This window comes from Lontra canadensis, unplaced genomic scaffold (genome assembly GCF_010015895.1).
Source record: "Lontra canadensis isolate GAN:19392208 unplaced genomic scaffold, GSC_riverotter_1.0 scaffold33, whole genome shotgun sequence".
Taxonomy (NCBI): Eukaryota; Metazoa; Chordata; class Mammalia; order Carnivora; family Mustelidae; genus Lontra; species Lontra canadensis.
This window is the reverse complement of record NW_022631027.1, coordinates 6,713,811-6,735,799: the sequence shown is the minus strand read 5'-3', so window position 1 is coordinate 6,735,799 and position 21,989 is coordinate 6,713,811. Positions and strand designations below refer to the sequence as shown.

The 21,989-nt window shown below is 38.2% G+C and overlaps 1 protein-coding gene and 1 pseudogene across 2 annotated transcripts in view; one reads left to right on the top strand and one right to left on the bottom strand.

Moving 5' to 3' along the window:
- DIPK1A (divergent protein kinase domain 1A) overlaps positions 1-21,989 on the top strand; it is a 121,627-nt gene that overhangs the window by 6,849 nt on the left and 92,789 nt on the right. The window lies entirely within an intron of this gene.
- Positions 20,898-21,895, bottom strand: LOC116873434 (annotated as a pseudogene).

The window sequence follows — 21,989 nt, the reverse complement described above, 5'->3', positions numbered from 1 at the left end:
AAACTGAGACTGTTGATGGTTGCACTCTATGAATATACTAAGAACCATCGAATTGCATACTTTGAATGAATAAAATGTATGGTTTGTGAATCATCTCTCATTAAAGCTGTGGGGGGGGGAAGGAAAGGAAATGAGTTTATCTCATTGATGTGGTCCTTTTCTCTGCCCCTTGTTGCAGATTCCACCAGTGCCAGTTTTATGATGCAGGGAATACTTCTTCCAGAGAAGCGGAGCTGGTGTACTGTTTGTCTATGGGGCCTCTGTCAGCCAGGAAGGTTTGCGACCTGCAAACACTTAACTGAGCAAGAAGCGTCTCATGGCAAGGCATCATTCTCAGAGCGTACTAACTTGGAGTTCCATCTTTTCCAGCCAGTTTGTTGAAACCTTACCCAGAGATAGTACTTCCTGGCCTTGCTAACCATTGTGGCACACTGAATAGAGTCCTCTGTCAAAAATCGTAAACTGTGGGTCTGTTAACCAGCTCAGACCATTTTCAGGCAGTGTTTTTTTTCCACACACCATTATGATGATACTCCTTGTGGCCCGCTGGGTGTTGTGACCCAGAATGACACCTGTGTTGATCTGTTTTTAGCAGTGTGTTTTCTACAAATTAGGAGCTGCTGTTTAGGGTTTGTTCAAGTCTGAGTGGGACTGATTACACAGCCCTATAATTCCTTGGCTTTAGTTTAGAATATCTTCTTCTTTCTCACTATCATTAAGTCCTGGAAGAATGAAAGTGAAGACAATTTAGAACAATTCTCTATATTTAGATTATACACATTTCCATTCTAGTCATTCTGTCTGCATGCCCTGTTGCATTGAAAAAGCTGCTGCAGTTCTAATGGAATTTGAAGTTTGAGACATGTAGGTACTTCTAAAGGTTTTCAAGCCCTTTAGATGGCAAAAGTTTTATATTTCTTGAGACATCTTCTTAAAAATGACTAACAGTTCCAATTATGTGTTCAGTAGACCTGTCCTGAAGGAATGGATGGATAGCATGTTCTTATCAGGGTGTGGGCACTTGTTTAACATTTCTGATACCAGGCTCTTTGGTTTTATTTGTACTGTTTCTCAAACATGACTGCTATAGATGGTTTCGTTCTTTATGAATTTGTGTGGCTCTTTTGTGGGATTTAGTGCCAGATGGGGTTACTGATCTAGATTAACTGGTAGTAAGTGATGGTGTTGACAAATAAGGTACTAAGGGTATTACGGCTTCTTGCCTGTTTTTAGCCTCCAGGATTATTTTAGATCTAAAGATAATTAGAGCAGGTAGTGGTTCCCTCTTCCCCCAAGGCTATAGGTGGTGTGGTTCTCATCATGTTTGTTAGACCTGCCTTTCAGAGCTTAATTTTTGCCTTTGCCTGAAACTAAATCTCTAAAACTATAATTAGCTTCCTGAGACTGATGAGTACATTGAGAGCGTATGCATCCCATAATGTCTTAAATTCAAGCATAAAATTATAATGTAACCATTGATATTACCATTAATTGCTTTTTACCTCTGTTAGGAACTCAAAGAAGTGATGAATTCTGAGACAGACTGCATCATCACCACACTTTTGGGTTGTAGCATACAGTAACAGTGCTGGTTTCTTTATTGTAATCTTTCCAATAACCGCCCTGGTTTTCACTTTGATGTATTATAGAGTTGTTTTGTATTCTCTGGAGAAGTTCTTGTCTTTCTTGTCTTTTTTCCCTTTCCTTTTCTCTTTTCCTTTTCTTTCTTTCTTCTTTTTGCAGTTAGGTACATTTTAATATTTTCATTTCTTTTTTTTTTTTTTTTAAGATTGATTGATTAAAGATAGAGTGAGCGCACATGCAGTGGGGAGTGGGGGGACGGGCAGAGCAAGAGGGCGATAGGGTTCCAAGTCGACTCTGTGCTGAGTGTGGAGCCCAGCATGGGGCTGGATCTCCTGACCCTAAGATCAGAGTCAAAACCAAGAACTCAACCAACTACCACCCAGGGGCCCAATGTTTTAATTTCTAAAAGTTGCTTTGAAGCAATGCTGTACCATTCCGTTAAATACCATATTTTTATATCATTTGGTTGAAAGCTAAATGTCTCACATTTTAAAACATATTTCTAGACATTCAAATATTTTGCAAATAATTTTTTAAATTTTAATCTACAAAATATATGAATTTAGAAAAACCTAAGATATTATAATGTAAACATGTTCGGAAAAAACTCCCAAAATATTAGTGGATGAATTTTTCTTTAGAAATAAGTAATTCTTTTGTGGGGGGAGTTGACTGAATATTTCATGAACTTAAATAATTATCTTCTTTAGATGTGATTCTGGTATGTGGTTATTTTTTTTTTCATTTTTATTTTTTAATTGTGACTCTAAACATACAACATAAAATTCATGATCTTACCATTTTTAAGTGTATGGTATGTTAGTGTTAATTATGCACATCGTTGGGGTGCCTGGGTGGCTCATTTGGTTAAGCAACTGCCTTCAGCTCAGGTCATGGTCCCAGGGTTCTGGGATTGAGCCCTACATTTGGCTCTCCGCCCAGAGGTGAGTCTGCTTATCCCTGTCCTCCCCAAGTCTGCTTGTCCCTGTCCTTCTCCCTCATGCTGTCTGTTGTTCTTTCTCTTTCAAAGAAATAAAATTTATATATATATATATATGCACATTGTTGGCAGCAGCTCTCTGGAACTTTTTCATTTTATATAACTGAAACTCTGTATTTACTAAACAACACCTCCCCATTTTCCCCTCCCTGCCAGCTTGGTAACCACATTCTACTTCCTGTTTCTATGAGTCTGACTTCTTCAGATACCTCATATAAGTAGAATCATGCAGTATTTGTCTTTTTGTGACTGACTTATTTCACTTAGTGTAATGCCCTCAAGATTCTTCCAACTTGTATCATATGACAAGATTTCCTTCTTTGTAAAGGCTGTATAATATTCTACTATTATATAATAGTATATCTCTATAATAATACACATATTCTGTATGTGTAGACCACACTTTCCTCATCCATTCCTCAGTCTATGGACATTAGGTTGCTTCCACCTCTTGGCTATTGTGACCAATGCTGCAGTGAACATGGGAACGCTAATATGTCTTTGAGATCCTGCTTGTAATTATTTTGGACATAGACCCAAAAGCAAGATTGCTAAATCATTGGGTAATTCTATTTTTAATTTTTTGAGGAAACTCCACACTGTCTTTTTATTGTGTCTGTACCATTTACATTCCCACCAGCAGTGTGCAAGGACTCTCTCTCCTTGCCAGCACTTGTTTTCATTTTTTTTTGTTGTTGTTGTTGTTTTAATAGTAGCCATCCTAACAGGTATGAGGTGGTATCTCACTGTTGTGTTTTGTTTTTTAAGATTTTATTTATTTGAGAGAGAGAGAGAACAAGAGGGAGAAGCAGATTCTCTGCTGAGCAGAGAACTGCATGCGGGGCTCGATTCCAGGCCTTGAGGTTAGGACCTGAGCTGAAGACAGGTGATTCACCGACTGAACCACCCAGGTGCCCCTCTCAGTCTGGTTTTGATTTGAATTTCCCTGACAATGAGTGATGTTGAGCATCTTTTCATGTGCTTGTTGGCCATTTTCATGTCTTCTTTGGAAAAAGTTCCTTCTTGATTTGTTGTTTCAGATTGATGTTTTTTCAGTAGGGTTATGGGTTAATATAAATTCAGTTCCCCTTTCTGTCCTAAGAACTGAGTGATCATGTTTGAGGATATTCTTGCAAGAGAGATTTATAACACGCTGATGACCTTCTGAATTAATTACTGCATCCATTTTAGAGATGCGTGGTGTCAGAATCACAGACTTACAGATCCTAGAGCTGGCACCACAAGTTTTACTGCTTACCCCCCAACTGCTTGAAAATTAGAGCTTCTTATTTATATTGAATTTAAAACCTTGATCAACATGCCAATCTCTGTACCATTGATTAGATCCAGCTTTTGAATAAAAAGGGGGGCGCCTGGGTGGCTCAACGGGTTAAAGCCTCTGCTTTCGGCTCAGGTCATGATCCCGGTGTCCTGAGATCAAGCGCCGAGTTGGGCTCTCTGTTCAGTGGGGAGCCTGCTTCCGTTCCTCTCTCTCTGCCTGCCTCTCTGCCTACTTGTGATCTCTGTCAAATAAATAAATAAATAAATTCTTTAAAAAAAAAGTGCTAAAGGATTTTTTTGAGATAATGGGGTAATTTGAAAATGGACTACACGCTGGATGGTATTGTTGTATCACTGGTAAACTGTGTTATTTAAAAGAGTGTCCTTATTTTTAGATGGTATAAACTGAAATATTTAGGGTAAAAAAGTACTGCAATGTCTATAATTTACTTATAAATTACTGAGGAAAATTGTTTATATATACATCATGTATAAAGAGCAGGATGTTCTTTTTTTTTTTTTTTTTTTTTATTTATTTGAGAGAGAGAGAGAATGAGAGAGAGAAAGCATGAGAAGGGGAAGAGTCACAAGGAGAAGCAGACTCTCCACCGAGCAGGGAGCCTGTCGTGGAACACGATCCCGGATCCTGGGACTCCAGGATCATGACCTGAGCCAAAGGCAGCCACTCAACCAACTGAGCCACCCAGGCACCCCAAGAGCAGGATGTTCTAACCTCAGCACTATTAACATTTTGGGCTGGATAATTATTTCTTGTGTGGGGCTCTGTTTTGTAGGATGTTTAGCAGCATCCGTGGCCTCTACGCACTAGATACCAGTAACACACCCCAGTAGTGATGATCAAAATGTCTCCAGACTTTGCCAGATGTTCTCTGGGAGGCAAAATTGTTCCTAGTTGAGGATCACTGATACAGAGAGGAAGAAAGTAGGAGAGGTAGAGATATTTATGTTATGTCTAGAGAGAGTGACAAAACAAGCAAATATAGGACAGTGTTAGCAATTGATGAATATAGGTATAAGGGTATTTTTTTAATACTATTCTTTTAAATTCTCTACAGATGTAAAGATTTTAAAAATAAAAGTTTCAGAGAAAATAAATTAGACTGGTTTCATAATAACTGAGTATTATTGGAAGATGTGTGAATTCTGTCCAAAGTTACATTAAGGGTTGAGAAAATGAGATTTGATAGAGCACATCTGAAGTCAGTAGTTTAAAAAAATGTGTTAGTTTTCCAGTGGCCCTCGAACATAGTACCACAAATTTAGCAGCTCGGACCAACACCCATTTGCACCCTTATCTCACAGTTCTATCTACGTTAGAAGTCTGGGCCCAGTTTGGCCTAGCTCATTCTCTGTTCCAGATTTCAGAGGTTGAAAATCAAGGTGTCACTAGGGTTGTTTCTTTCTGGAGCTCTGGGGCTGAATTGGCTTCTGTTATCAGAATTCAGTTCCATTCTGTTATAGGACTGGGGTGTCCATTTCCTGGCTGGCTGTTGGCTGGGGTGGTTCTCAGTTTCTAGAGGCCACCTACATTCTTTGGTTCATGGCTCCCTTTTCCATCTTAAAAGCTGCAAGAGTGGTAGAGTCCTCTGCATGCTTCACATCTCTCTCATTTCCTCTCTGTCCTATGCTCTGGTTCTTCTGCCTATCTCTTCTGCTTTTAAGGGCTCATATGATTACATTGGGTATACCCAGATAACCAAGGATATTTACTTCAAAGTCAGTTGATGAGTAACCTTAATTCCAGCTGCAAAGTCCCTTTATTGCAATACCTAGGTTGTTTGAATCAATAACCAGGGGGTAGGAATCTTGAGAGACATTTTTAGAATTCTGCCTACCACAAAAAGAATACAACTGAATTCTGACAATTAAAAAAATCAATTATTTCCTAAAGTATTTTACTAGTGTCTTTTCCATTACTATTAGGTTTAAAAATGTTGTCATAAAACAGATTTTATAAGAGAGTTGTATTTTTTTTAAGTTTATTTTTTTTAGTAATCTCTACACCCAATGTGGGACTTGAACTCAATGACACTAAAGTCAAGAGTTGCATACTCTTCTGACTGAGCCAGCCAGACGTCCCCAGAGATTTGTATTTATCACTCCAATAATTACTATGGGAGGAATCATGGATATTTATTAAAGAAGAAAATGCAAATTGCTGCTGAACATCACATGCAAAAATAATTGTTTTTACAACAGATACTATTCTTAATACTTTTGTACCCCTATACAAACGAAAGTTAAGAGCATGAAAATTGCACCTTATAAACTCTAAGAATGTCTCCTTATTACTATAATTAATTAGAATTGTTCTTTACCCCTTGAAGAAGACAACACTTGGTTTTGTTGTTAATGTGCCAGCTGACATTCGGGCACACCCCATCCAGACAAGCCAGAGCCTATTTATGACCCTCATCTTGTCCTTTGTCCTGAACATATACTCAGGTTGTGCAGTGTAGTACACATGTGTTTACATGCATTCAAAACTAGTCTGTAACCACTCTAAGACACTGAGCTCTGGTAGCACACACTCCTGTCTCCTTTATTCTCAGCACCAACACCATCTTATCACCGTCTTCCTAATTGAGGCCTTTGCCACTCCCGTGCCTTTCATTCAGCCAATCCCTCTGGCTTCCCTCCCTTCCCTATGCAGTCACGATGCCATGACCTGTCATTTCAGCTGCTCTTACTGGCTCATTTACTACCTCCTTGTTGCCCTGACCTTCTTTCATTCTTTCCTGATTCTCCTGCCCTTTCCTTTAGTCTCTTCAGTCCTTTGCTCCCCGCTTTCCCCAGGACTCCAGCCTTCTTTGGCTTCTCATCTTGTATAGTCTCTGTGGGTAATTGCAGCTCTTCACTTGGCTTCCAGTACAACCCAAATATTAATGTGTCTCAAGGTGTGCCACCAGCCCGAACCTCTCCTCCAGAACTTTAGATCTGTACTTCTAACTGCTTATTTGTTACCTACTTGGAGATGGCACTTCATATTTCTAAAACTTTTTAAATTTAAATTCAGTTAATTAACATAAAATGTATTATTGATTTCAGAGGTACAGGCCTTTGATTCATCAGTCTTACATAATCCCCAGTACTTGTTACATCACGTGCCCTCCTCAATGTCCATCACCCGGTTACCCCATCCCCCCACCCCCCCTCCCCTCCAGCAACCCTTGGTTTATTTCCTCTGATTAAGAATCTCTTATGGGCCACTTCTTATTTAGCGTGTCCTAAACTAAACTCCATCCCCCTCAAAACTTGCTTCTTTCCCTGTTTCAGTTAGTGATACTCTCCAGTTACTCAAGAGCATTTCCTTGATGATTAATAGTGATGAGTACTTTTCTATTGGCCATCTGTCTCCTGCTGGTAGGATTCTCTACTTCTCTCTCATTGGCCCCACTATAATAGCCCCCAGAATGGCCTTCCTGCCTCATTATCCCTTTGAGCTCCATCTTCCGTGTTGCTTCTAAAGTAATGTTCCCCCAAATGCACATCTGACCTAGTTTGGGAGACTGCAGAGTTCTGAGCATGGCCCTTCATTTCTGGTTCCTTCCTGTCATGCTCTTTCATTCCTGCTACCACCACCTCATGCACTGTTTGCCCTATTGGTCCTGAAAAACTTCCACCTTACCAACTTACCATGCTCATTTATCAGCCTGTCTACCCTCCCCCACTTTTTCTCCTTTGCCCTAGAATCCCCTTCCCCCATTTCCTTGCATTCCTCTCTACCTGGTTTATTCTCAATTTTCTACTTGTCCTTCAGGTTTCAATTCCAAAACTAAGTGACCTTTTAGCGATCCGTCCCTAACACCCCACACACTATTAGTGTCCACTTCTGTGCCCCAGACTGTTTGCAAGATAGGAGGCACCGACTTCTCTTTCAGCATTTATGATACTGGTTTGTCATCACTGGTTTTATTGGCTTTCTTCTGCCCCAGACTGTGATTTCCTTGAGAGCCAAGATGTTAGTTGTCCTTTTCCATCCCCTGTGCCTAGCCCAGAGCAGATGTTCAGTAAACGTTTGTTGAATGAATGAATCAGCGTAAACACTGATAGGGACAGAGTTTTATGGGGCCGGTTAGATTAATTTTAAAAAGACTGATTTATTTTATTATTTTGTAATGGAGTTTTTATTATTTATTTTAGATTTTATTTATTTATTTGAGAGAGAGAGAGTGAGAGAGAGAAGGCATGAGCAGAGGTGGGGAAGAGAGGGTGACAGCGGTAGAGGGAGAACCAGACTCCCCACTGAGCAGGGAGCCTGATGTGGGGCTTGATTCCAGGACTCTGGGATCATTACCTGAGCCTAAGGCACACGCTTAACTGAGCCACCCAGGCAACACTGATTTATTTATTTTAGAATGAGAAAGCAAGCGTACATTGAGGGGGAGGTCAGAGAGGGAGGCAGAGAGGCAGACTTCCCACTGAGCACGGAGCCAGATGCTACAAGCCACACAGGGTTGACCTCACAATCTCAAGATCATGACCCGAGCTGAAATCAAGAATCCAGCACATAACCGACTGAGCCACCCGTGCCCCTAGATAAATTCTTTATACAAAAGAAAACATGTATGCAATAAGTAAAAAAGTACAGCTGAGCTTATGATGCACATGGTAAGTCTCCCTTTCTACTTCTCTGTATCCCCAACTTTACTCCTGAAAGTTAGCCTCTTTGAACCTCCTATCTTTTGGGATTTCCTGGTGGCTACATCTCTAACTTCTAGATCTCCGTGTCTAAAAACTGTACACATCCTAGGAAGTGCTTTGTTCTCATATACTTTTTTATATCTTAAAATGTTTATTTTTGTCAGAATAGCTGGTGATTTTCTGTTTCTGGTTCATTAGGATAAGTGTTCCCTCTCCATAAAAAATTCATTCAAAATTATTCTGATACACTTTTAATGTCTGTTTTTATGTAAGTCACAAAATATATGTAATATATATTTGTAATATATATATGTAATATATATTTCCATTTAAGTTTATATGGAACATAAATAAGTAAATATACAAATGTAAGGGATTTGGGCTCTAAGATATTTTCCTGAGAGCGTTGTACAATCAAAAAGATTTGGGGCTACTGCTCCAAATAATAGAATTTTTTCTGTTCAGTTTTTTTTGATTGATCAACTTTAATCCGTTGACTTTCCACTGTAAAAAATGAATGTTTAGCTTACAGTCCTCTCATTCTTTCTTCCAGAGTTTGATATAGTAATTGTATTATTAATTTACTTCCTCTGCTGCTTAACTTAGTAACTTTAGATAACGACAACTCTATTTTTCATTTCATCCACTTAAGACAGTCTTTGTCAACTCACCCATTTTTTTAAAAAGGGGCATTAGAACATGTGCTTCTTTTTCCATCTGTTCTTCTCACTTCCTGTCAGCGACACTTATTTTACATTGTCAAGGTTGATAACTTTTATATTTTGTCCTGTTACCAAGGACAACCAAATCTCCATATAAGTTGAATCTAAAAGATGAAAAACTATAAATAGTATCCTACTGTCATGACCTGTTAATTTTTCCAGAAAGGAAAGTTTCCCTTATGAACCTGAGATCCTCTGACTGCAGCATGAAGTTACTTTCTCCTTGTCAGGAAAGCAGGTAGAATTAACAGACAAGGACAAATGCCTCTTGTTATTAAACAGATTACTGCAAGGCTTTGTCCTTTTCCAGAAGCTAAATCATATTTCTGCCAGTAGGAAAGAGAACATGTGATGTTTGCACATTCCCTATAAAAAGTTCTTTTTGCTTAGAAATCATGCTTGTTTAGTTTTTAATATTCTAATCAAAGAATAAAAATTCAAAGCCTAGCCTTTGGGATCTGTAATGAAGTAACAAGAGTTATAATTTGTGATTACCACAGGCCACAATTTCTTCCCTGAGCAGGCAATATACCTTATTTTTCTGGATCGTTACCTGCTCAGCTATAGGGAGCAGACATTTCTTCTGACATCTGCCCCCAAATCCAAGTAAAGTGAGCTAGTTCTGGAGTGCTGGACCATTTGAATAATGAAAACAACTATCATCTTGAGGGAGAGTAGTACAGGTAGGAACTGGCTATCATTTGGTGCCACATTTATAGAAAATAAGAGTGAAACACTTTTGGCCAGTCTTTCTTTTAGGGTCCCGAAATTTATGTCTTGAAGCCCAAGTATCAAAGTTAGTTCTGGCCTAAGATGAAGGGCATCTCTATTTATAGTATCCCCTAAAATATGATTCTATAAATATTTAGTGCAGAGCCAATTTGTGTGCTGGGATTACATTTCTTCCTTCTAGGGCTGGGTTAATGAACCCTGGACTCTCAAGATTCTGTGATCAATAACAACTATATCCTTTTTTCTCATACTCCATTAACTCCTTATAATCAGGATACTTGTAAGCTTGCTTCACATTCAAAATGTAGCTTTTTTGGTACCTTTTATCCCCCCAGGGAGTTTCTAATTGCCTTTCTTTTTCTTCTTCCTCCTCCTCCTCCCCTTCTTCTTCTTCAGACATAATATGTCTTTGACACGGCCTCTCACTTCTTTACTCTCGGTTGTATTTTCTGTTCTGTGGAATCCCCCTTTGTACCCACATGCTTTCCTAGGCCACAGCTGTCTTCCAAGGGTTTCCATCCACTCTTCTCCTGGGTTGGAGTCACTGTTCTTAGGATCTATGTCTCCCACAGGATCCACTTACACTGTCCTGATTTATTCCATCCTTTTACTGGAATGTATCCTGAAATGAGTTCTTTAAAAGGATATGTGGGAAATAAACTTTCTGAGTCCTGTCTAAAACTGTCTATGTTGTACCTTCATACTGGTTTGTAGTTGAGTTGGGTGTAGCATTTGGAGCTGAAAATAATTTCCTTTAGAAAATGGGAAGACATAGTTCCATTGTTTTCTAACATCCTCTATTGCTGACAAGCAATTTGTCAGTCCTTTCTGGGTGACCTGCATTCCCTGTTCAGGCTCTCCTTTTTATACTTGTTTTGGAATTCTGTGAGGAGATGTTTAGATGTGGATCTTTTATCAGTTAGTTGTATTGAGCACTCACTGAGCCCTTTTAATCTTAAGACTTGGGTCTTTCTTCAGCTCTGGCAAATTCTATTATTATTGAATAGTTTTTCCCACTCTTTTTTCCTGTTCTTGGATTGGCTCTTTACATCTCTTATAGTCTCTTTATTATTTCCATTTTTTTTTTATCCATATGCTCTCATTCTGTGCTTCTCAATTTGTTTTCCAGATCATCTGTTGATTTACTTTCCTTTTCTAATCACTCTTTAAATTCCAAGAATTTTAAATTTAAAGAGTTCTTCCAAGTTCTTTGTTCCTTTTTTGTGGTTTCCTGTTATTTTATATGGGTGCAATACCCTCTTGAATCTTTTGATTATAGTAGTTTTTTTTTCTTTTAATGTTGTCTTACATCCCTTAAGTATATTTGTTCCCCTCAAGATTCTTTTTCCTGTTATGTTTTCTGTTATGTTTTTCTTAGTAGTTTCTCGTGCTGCTCGTTTTCCCCATGTGCCTGGTAGTCCCTGGTTGTCTATTCGTATTTTAGAAAGAAGGACTGAGGAACTGGTGTGGGTTTTCTATGCCATTTAAAAAGCTGGTCTCTTTCCCCCTAGACCTGTCACCTGTGTGAATGGCTGACTGAGCCCCAGTGTAGAGCGAGATGACTTGGCTGGCCTGCTTGCTCTAGGCCTGTTCTCAGACTGTGCCTTTGTGCTAGAGGAGTGCTCTACTATGGGTAGACTGTAGTCCCACTAGATGCCTTGGCTTTCCCCAGGTCATTTGTTCTTTTAGCGATCTGGCTTTTGGACCGAGGGTTAATGCCAGGCTGCCTGTGATCTGTGTGGGGGTGGGGGAAGCAGATGGGGATCCAGCCAGCGTAGTTCCAAGTACAGACCTTTAATTATTCCCACTGTCTTTAGCCCCACTTTCCCCTTCTCTCCTCCCTTGTACCTGCTGGCCTGGAGCCCAGAGCCATCAGGTGTCCCTGAGCAGATTGGCTGTCTGGATTCCTTCTAGCATTCCAGCAAGCATTTTGGCTTCCAGCTCCTCTTAGTTCGGCTTGTGGCTGTGTATTTCTGTGCCTGTCTCCCCCATCACCACAATTCCATCTGCTTTTTGAATTCTAGAAATTTGTTGTATCCTTCATCCACTGGTGAACCCCTTCACTTCTCTTTCCTTTTGTTATTATAGGTTTGTTACCTCTTTTGTCTCCCTTATTTGCCTGTGGTTTTGTAAGCTTTGGGTAGTAAATGCACATCCTCAACCTACCATCTTGAACTAAAAGTCCTGATACGAATGTTAAACTGTCTCCCTTATGAATATTTACCTAACCTGTTTAACTTCATGGCTGCAGTGTCTACTTAAGCATTGCATAATTGATAAATTATTTCAGTAATGTTAGCCAAGAGAATTAGAGCAAATAACTTCAGAGAGATAAAGATCTAATGGCACAATTTTTCAGAAAATCGTGTATAATAGCAACAGTTTATTTTAGTAAAAAAAGAGAAAAAACTGCTCAGTTAAAGATGAGAGTCTTAGAATTAGCATCAGTTTTGTGCCTGATATCTATAGGCTGTTGTCAACAAGGATGTTACCTGGTCTGCATTAGGTAAGGGCTGAACTTACAGCAGTGGCTTGGTAGATCTCTGCTCTTCTAGAATTCACAGGTTGCTTTGGGGAGTTTTGGGAGTTGTTTTGGCACTGATGGATAAGTAATAAATGAATTTTAAATATAAGCAAAAAAAGCATCGGGCATCTATGTGGACAATAAATACTTAAAATAGGTGACCTGCTAATGAGTGTCGGGACATCTGTTTGACCAGCTGGTTGGAGAACCTTGCTGTTGAAGGGTTGGTTATCTGAGATCTGACTAAAGAGCAGGGGACAGCCGGGCAAAAACTGGGATCTGGGCACTACCATAAGACAGCATATCCTTTCCACTACTCAGTGCTTCCTACCCTTTGGTTTTGATCATACTTCTGTCCTATAAAGATTTTTATATTAATGTAATGAATTGCTTAAACATTTCTTAGCTTTTAAATAGCACTTGGGGTGAATTAAAGGTTCATGAGATAATTTATTCCCCTAGGACAGAGGAGGGATAAACAAGCCTTTTTATTCTGTGATAGCAGAGTAGTTTGGTAAATGTAAAGGCCTTAATTATTATGCTTTAAGCAACAGCTTAATTTGCTTCAGTCTGATTCTTAGCTTTTAAGTGGAGTTCTTCCTTTGATATATCAAGTTGCTATTTCGGTGCCTGTCATTTTGCTCTTGCAGTTTCTCTCATCAAAAAGCATTTATTGCTTACTTCCGTGGACTCCCTGTGCTGATGTTGATCCTGTGGATGGCAGATGCACCTCCCTTCTTTCTTTAAATTGGGTACACTTTTCAAGGAGTATGGGGCATAGATGGTTGGAGGGAGCCAGTCTGTAGATCTTTAAATTCCCCACGTACTTTTCCTAACATTGTTCTGCCTGAGAATGTGTTTATGATGGAGGTGCAAGGTCTGCTCTCCCCCTTCTTGTTCACTGTTGCCCTTCTCATACCATTAAGAAAGAAAGGCGTACTGCTCTATCTCAGATCTCACAAAGGTCCCTGGATGTAAAAACCCCAGGGCGCCAAAGGGCAAAATTGAAGATTGGTGTCAGTGTGAAGATAGTGGATGACTAAGTGACACCAACTCACATAATGATAGATAAAAGTTCCTTTTGCAATTCAAATAGTCTCCACTTTTTTGTTCTCACAAAACTGAGAGAAGAACCTAATTGATTTGTTTGCTGATTAAGTAATATACTAATAGGTATATTTTTATGGTATATTACTGTTATTCTTTTTAACATCGTTCAAAATATTTTAAAGAATTGAGAAATAATTGCTCTAACAAGACTTCCTTTCTCCTCTTCTCATTTATGCGAAACCAGTTTCTCACCATTTAACTTTATGAAAACTAAGAGTAGGGATAGAATTGGTGCCGAACACTGTCATTCTGATGATAAATAATGGTCACTGCATGGAATTGTGAACCAATTGAAGAAGAAAAATCTCACCCATCTCTTTTTTAATTTTTTAACTTAACTTTTTATGAGTTCAGGATTTTATATATTGTAATATATCATGTTATAATACCTTTGAGGCTCTATGATAAAAATAACTCAGGGAGATATGGAATTCAAGCTAATTTGTGTAACTGTCACAAGAAAAAAAAGCATTGAATGTGTTTCTGAAATAAGTATCTTCATTTAATTTCAGAATCTCAAAGCAGCACTGGATATTGGCCTTGTTTTTATTTTTATTATTATTATTTTTTAAATTAACATGTAATATATTATTTGCCCCAGTGGTACAGGTCTGTGAATTGTCAGGCTTACACACTTCACAGTGATCACCATATCACATATCCTCCCCAATGTCCACAACCCAGCCACCCTCTACACACCTTCCCTCCCCCCAGCAAACCTCAGTTTGTTTTGTGAGATTAAGAGTCTTTTATGGTTTGTCTCCCTCCCGATCCCATCTTGTTTCATTTTTTCCTTCCCTACCCCTCAAGCCTCCCACTCTGCCTCTCAAATTCCTCATGTCAGGAGATCATATGATAATTGTCTTTCTCTGATTGACTTATTTCACTTAGCATAATACCCTCTAGTTGCATCCACATATTGCAAATGCAAGATTTCATTTCTTTTGATGGCTGCATAGCATTCCATTCTGTGTGTGTGTGTATGTATATGTATGTGTATGTAAGTATATATATATACCACATCTTTTGTATTTCTGTATCCATTCATCTGTTGATGGACATCTAGGTTCTTCCCATAGTTTGGCTATTGTGGACATTGCTGCTATAAACATTCAGGTGCACGTGCCCCTTCAGATCATTACATTTGTATCTTCAGGGTAAATACCCAATAGTTCGATTACTGGGTCATAGGGTTGCTCTATTTTCAACTTTTTGAGGAACCTCCATGCTGTTTTCCAGAGTGGCTGCACCAGCTTGCATTCCCACCAGCAGTGTAGGAGGGTTTCCCTTTCCCCGCCAGCATCTGTCATTTCCTAGCTTGTTAATTTTAGCCATTTTGACTGGTGTGAGGTGGTATTTCATTGTGGTTTTGATTTGTATTTCCCTGATGCCAAGTAATGTGAAGCACTTTTTCATGTGTCTCTTGGCCATCTGGATGTCTTCTTTGCAGAAATGTCTGTTCATGTCCTCTGCCCATTTGTTGATTGAATTATTTGTTTTTTGGGTGTTGAGTTTGGTAAGTTCATTATAGATTTTGGATACAAGCTGTTTACTAATATGTCGTTTGCAAATATCTACTCCCATTCTGTCAGTAGTCTTTTGGTTTTGTTGAGTGTTTCCTTTGCTGTGCAAAAGCTTTGATCTTGATGAAGTCACAGTAGTTCATTTTTGCCCTTGTTTCCCTTGCCTTTGGCAACATTTCTAGGAAGAAGTTGCTGCTTCCTGCCTGTGTTCTCCTCAAGGATTTTGATGGACTCTTGTCTCACATTGAGGTCTTTCATCCATTTTAAGTCTGTTTTTGTATGCGTTGTAAGGAAAGGTCCAGTTTCATTTTTCTGCATGTGGCTGTCCAGTTTTCCCAACACCATTTTTTGAAGAGGCTGTCTTTTTTCCATTGGACGTTCTTTCCTGCTTTGTCAAAGATTAGTTGCCCATAGAGCTGAGGGTCTATTTCTGGGCTCTCTATTCTGTTCCATTGATTTATGTGTCTGTTTTTGTGCCAGTACCATGCTGTCTTGATGATTATAGCTTTGTAATAGAGCTTGAAGTCTGGAATTGTGATGCCACCAACTTTGGCTTTTTTCCTCAACATTCCTCTGGCTATTTGGGGTCTTTTCTGGTTCCATATAAATTTTAGGATTATTTGTTCCATTTCTTTGAAAAAATTGATGGTATTTTGATAGAGATTGCATTATTAAATGCGTAAGTTGCTTTAGGTAGAATAGACATTTTCTCAATATTTGTTCTTCTAATCCATGAGCATGGAAAGCTTTTCCATTTCTTTGTGTCTTCCTCAATTTCTTTCATGAGTACTTTATAGTTTTCTGAGTACAGATTCTTTTTTTTTCTGAGTACACATTCTTTGCCTCTTTGGTAGGTTTATTCCTAGGTGTCTTATGGTTTGGGTGCCACTGTAAATGGGATTGACTCCTTAATTTCTCTTTCTTCTGTCTAGTTGTTGGTGTATAGAAATGCAACTGATTTCTGTACATTGATTTTATCACTGACACTTTACTGAATTCCTGTAAAAGTTCTAGCAGTTTTGGAGTGGAGTCTTTTGGGTTTTCCACATATAGTATATCATCAGCAAAGAGTGAGAGTTTGACTTCTTTGCCAATTTGGATGCTTTATTTCTTTTTGTTGTCTGATTGCTGAGGCTAGGACTTCTAGTACTGTGTTGAATAGCAGTGGTGATAGTGGACATCCTTGCCATGTTCCTGATCTTAGCGGAAAAACTCAGTTTTTCCCCATTGAGAATGATATTGGCTGTGGGTTTTTCATAGATGGCTTTGATGATATTGAGGTATGTACCCTCTATCCGTACACTTTGAAGAGTTTTGATGAAGAAAGGATGCTGTACTTTGGCAAATGCTTTTTCAGCAACTATTGAGAGTATCATATGGTTCTTGTTCTTTCTTTTATTAATGTATCACATTGATTGATTTGCGGATGTTGAACCAACCTTGCAGCCCTGGAATAAATCTCACTTGGTCGTGGTGAATAATCCTTTTAATGTACTGTTGGATCCTATTGGCTAGTATTTTGGTGAGAATTTTCGCATCTGTGTTCATCAAGGATATTGGTCTGTAAGTCTCTTTTTTGATGGGGTCTTTGTCTGGTTTTGGGATCAAGGTAATTCTGGCCTCCAAAAATGAGTTTTCCTTCCATTTCTATTTTTTGGAACAGTTTCAGGAGAATAGGTATTAATTCTTCTTTAAAGGCTTGGTAGAATTCCCCTGGGAAGCCCTCTGGCCCTGGGCTCTTGGTTTGTTGGGAGATTTTTGATGACTGCTTCAATCTCCTTACTGGTTATGGGTCTGTTCAGGTTTTCTATTTCTTCCTGGTTCAGTTGTGGTAGTTTATATGTCTCTAGGAATGTATCCATTTCTTCCAGATTGTCAAATTCGCTGGTATGTATAGTTGCTCATAATATGTTATTGTAATTGTTTGTATTTCTTTGGTGTTGGTTGTGATCTCTCCTCTTTCATTCATTATTTTATTAATTTGGGTCCTTTCTCTTTTCTTTTTGATAAGTCTGGCTAGGGCTTTATCAATCTTATTAATTCTTTCAAAGAACCAGCTCCTAGTTTCTTAATCTGTGCTACTGTTCTTTTGGTTTCTATTTCATTGTTTTCTGCTCTGATGTTTATTATTTCTCTTCTCCTGCTGGGTTTAGGCTTTCTTTGCTGTTCTTTCTCCAGCTTCTTTAGGTGTAGGGTTAGGTTGTATACTTGAGACCTTTCTTGTTTCTTGAGAAAGGCTTGTATCGCTATATACTTTCCTCTCAGGACTGTCTTGGCTGTGTCCCACAAATTTTGAACAGTTGTGTTTTCATTTTCATTTGTTTCCATGAATTTTTTCAGTTCTTCTTTAATTTCCTGGTTGACCCATTCATTCTTTAGTAGTATGCTCTGTAACCTCCATGTATTTGAGTTCTTTCCAACTTTCCTCTTGTGATTGAGTTCTAGCTTCAGAGCATTGTGGTCTGAAAATATGCAGGGAATGATCCCAGTCTTTGGTACCAGTTGACACCTGATTTGTGACCCAAGATGTGGTCTATTCTGGAGAATGTTCCATGTGCTCTAGAGAAGAATATGTATTCTGTTGCTTTGGGAGGGAATATTCTGAATATATCTGTGATGTCCATCTTGTCCAGTGTGTCAGTTAAGGCCTTTATTTCCTTGTTGATCTTTTGCTTGGATGATCTGTCCATTTCAGTGAGGAGGGTGTTAAAGTCCCCTATTATTATTGTATTATTGTTCATGTGTTTCTTTGATTTTGTTATTAAATGGTTTATATAGTTCGCTGCTCCCATGTTAGGGGCATAGATATTTAAAATTGTTAGATCTTCTTGTGGGACTGACCCTTTGAGTATGATATAGTGTCCTTCCTCATTTCTTATTATTGTCTTTGGCTTAAAATCTAATTTATCTAATATAAGGATTGCCACCCCAGCTTTCTTTTGATGTCCATTAGCATGGTAGATTATTTTCCACCCCCTCACTTTAAATCTGGAGGTGTCTTTGGGTCTAAAATGAGTTTCTTATAGATAGCATATTGATGGGTTTTGTTTTTTTATCCATTCTGATACCCTGTGTCTTTTGATTGGGGGATTTATCCCATTTACATTCAGGGTAACTATTGAAAGATCTGAATTTAGTGCCATTGTATTGCCTGTAAGGTGACCGTTACTCTGTATTGTCTCTGTTCCTTTCTGGTCTACTACTTTTAGGCTCTCTCTTTGCTTAGAGGACCCCTTTCAGTATTTCCTGTAGGGCTGTTTTGGTGTTTGCAAATTATTTTAATTTTTGTTTGTCCTGGAAGCTTTTTTTTTTTTTTTTTTTAAATCTCTCCTTCTATTTTCAATGATAGCCTAGCTGGGTATAGTATTCTTGGCTGCATATTTTTCTCATTTAGTGCTCTGAATATATCATGCCAGTTCTTTCTGGCCTGCCAGGTATCTGTGGATAAGTCTGCTGCCAATCTAATATTTCTACCATTGTATGTTACAGACTTCTTGTCCCAAGCTGCTTTCAGGATTTTCTGTTTGTCACTAAGACTAGTAAATTTCACTATTAGATGATGGAGTGTGGACCTATTTTTATTGATTTTGAGGGAGATTCTCTGTGCCTCCTGGATTTTGATGCTTGTTCCCTTTGCCATATTAGGGAAATTCTCTATTATAATTTGCTCTACTATACCTTTTGCCCCTCACTCTCTTTCTTTTTCTGGAATCCCAATTATTCTAATATTGTTTCATCTTATATTATATTCTTCTCTAATATTATTTTACTTATCTCTCGAATTCTCCCCTTGTGGTCCAGTAGTTGTTTGTCTCTCTTTTGCTCAGCTTATTTATTCCCTGTCATTTGGTCTTCTATATCACTAATTCTCTCTTCTCCCTCATTTATCCTAGCAGTAAGAGCCTCCATTCTTGATTGCACCTCATTAATACCTTTTTTGATTTCAACTTGGTTAGATTTTAGTTCTTTTATTTCTCCAGAAAGGGATTTTATTTCCCCAGGCAGGGTTTCTTTAATATCCTCCATGCCTTTTTCGAGCCCAGCTAGCACCTTGAGAATCGTCATTCTGAACTCTAGAACTGACATATTACCAATGTCTGTATTGATTACGTCCCTAGCCATTGGTACTGCCTCTTGTTCTTATTTCTGTGGTGGGTTTTTCCGCCTTGTCATTTTATCCAGATAAAAATATATGAATGGCAGAATAAAATACTAAAAGGGTGGCAAAGACTCCAGAAAAATGTACACTAATCAAATGAGAAGAGACCCAAAACCGGGGGGAGAAGAAGGGGGATAAAAAGAAATTAAAAAGAAATAAATATATATTAGACTGGTGAATAGAACAGAGACACCCACTTGATTTTGGGTGTATTTTGGTCTCTTAGAAAAATTACCTCCCAAAATTTTAAAGAAAAAACTTATAAATATACAAAAATAAGGGTAAACACGATGAAAGGATGGAATATGACTATAAAGATGAAAATTAAAACAAAATTTCTAAAAAAGGAACGATAAGTTGGTTAGAAAAAGAAAGAAGAGGAAAAAAAAAAAAAGGGAGAGAATGTGCTCAGGCTGGAGACTAGACCAAAGCCCTGTGCTAGATTTAGGGTATATTTTGATCTATTAGAAGAAATTGTATCCCAAAATTTTTTAGGAAAAAACCCCTCACGTGTATACAAAAAATAAGGTTAAATACAATGAAGGATAAAATATGACTATAATAATGAAGGTTTAAAAGGATTTTTTTAAAAAGGTATTGTTAAGATAAACTAGTTAAAAAATGTTAAAAGAGGAAAGAGGAAGAGTTAAAAAATTAGAATAAGGAAAAAAATAAAATTAAAAAAAATTAATTAACTTTGCAAGACTAAAAGATCATGGGAAGAAAGCCATGAATTAATTCCATGCCTTTGCTTTCCCCAGCTCTAGAGATCCTCTGTTCTCCTTGATCAGTGAGCTTGGACTTGGCTGGATGTTCTTGCTGATCTTCTGGAGGAGGGGCCTGTTGTAGTGATTCTCAAATGTCTTTGCCCAGGGTGGAATTGCACTGCCCTTGCCAGGGACAGGCTAAGAAATCTGCTCGAGTTTGCTCTCGGGGGTTTTTGTTCCCTGGATGCTTTCCGTAGAGCTCTTTTGGAAAGTGGTTGATTTTCTGTTCCTAGAATGGCTGCTCTTCTCTTTGATCTCCTGTTGAGTTTGTAGGTGTTCAAAATGGTTGATCACTATCTAGCTGAAATCCTGCGACCTGATGTCATTTCAGTCCGCTACTCCTCCGCCATCATGCGTCTCCCATCTTGGCCTTGTTTTTAAAAAGTTTATTTAAACCCTAAGCTAGCTAAAAACCCTTTTTGATACACAATTGATACAGAAAATGCTTTCCCTCTAATCTCAATTTAACATAAATGGAAAAGATGAGGGGGGAAATGTAGACAAATTTCTTCAGCAGCATATATGACTAAATCCATCAACCACCTTAAACTAGAATGTCCATTTTTGATCCCATTAAAAAGTGCTGGGCAAATATCAGAAGTTACCCACTTCATAAACAATTTCAGGGTCATGATAAGTAAACTATTTTTGAAACACTTCAAAACTTTTAACATTAAACTAGAAGAATCATCTCTTGCTTGTAAGAAAGAAAGGTATAAGAGAAAGTAAAAGACACTTAAACTAAACTCATTTGTAATCCTCTTTGAACAAAAGAAATGAAAAAATAATTGTAAATTACCTAAGCTCTGTGCTCTAACCAAACTAATTAATTACAGTGATTTTAAGTGGCAACAGCTCACCTGATTGGGTAGTTTGACAGTTTTGAATACTTTTGCAATGATTTTTCTTAAAATGCAGACACTAAATGATCTGGTCATACAATGTTCATCTTGTGCATTCTGCATTTCTTTGCCAATCCTGTAGCTAAGGATCTTGTTCCAATCAATCTTATTCATGTAATTGGCAACTGTCAAGGTAAAGCTTTAAAAGTAGTGCCTGACATCATCTGGTAATTCTCACTGGTAGTGGTGTACTATTCATTTTCTGCAGCTTCTATAATCTTTATAAATTCTTTTGCTCTTTGTGCTTCAGTAGATGCTGTTAGGAAATCTTGTATATCTTTATGACTCACTAACTGAACATTACTATCTTCATAATAATGAACCTGAATTTTCAAGATGCCAACCACCTGAGCCTGAGTGGTTGAAAAAGTGATTGGAAACTTCCACTCTGACCTCCAGTGATGGTTCTAAAAGTTTTTTTCCTTGGAACTGATAGCTTTCTTTGCATGCAACAATGCTTTGCTATCCATCTTTTTTTTTTTTTTTTTTTTGGCCATATATCAGTGCGGACCCCATTTGGATAATGTTCTTTTATATACACTCGCAGAACAGTCTCTACTGAAGTTCTCCATGTTTAAACACATTTTCTCTTTCATATGGTCTTGGATCAGTTGCTTCCTTTCTTAAGTGATCAAATTTGAAAGAGATTCTGTTTTGGGAATCCAAAAACTTTCCATTTCCCAAGTCGCCATGTTCTGTTATCAATATCTGATATTTATAACATTCAATTTTTCTGGAATAAACTGGTCCAAGTTATACTGTGCAAATGCATGAGCTGCTCCTTCCCTAAGAAGATTATCATTATTAAATGGCAGCCAAACATCATTAAACACCTCATTAAACTCTCCAGGAGGGGCATGAATAATGAATTTTGCTGCTCTATACACCTTCTCCTCATTAGACAACTGCTCTTCCAGATCTGCCATTTTCCTTCTGGCAACAAACCAGATGATGGTGGCATGATGACAGTGACCACCTGACTTCTCCTCACACCCATCTCCTTTATGTAGTTTTCCTTAT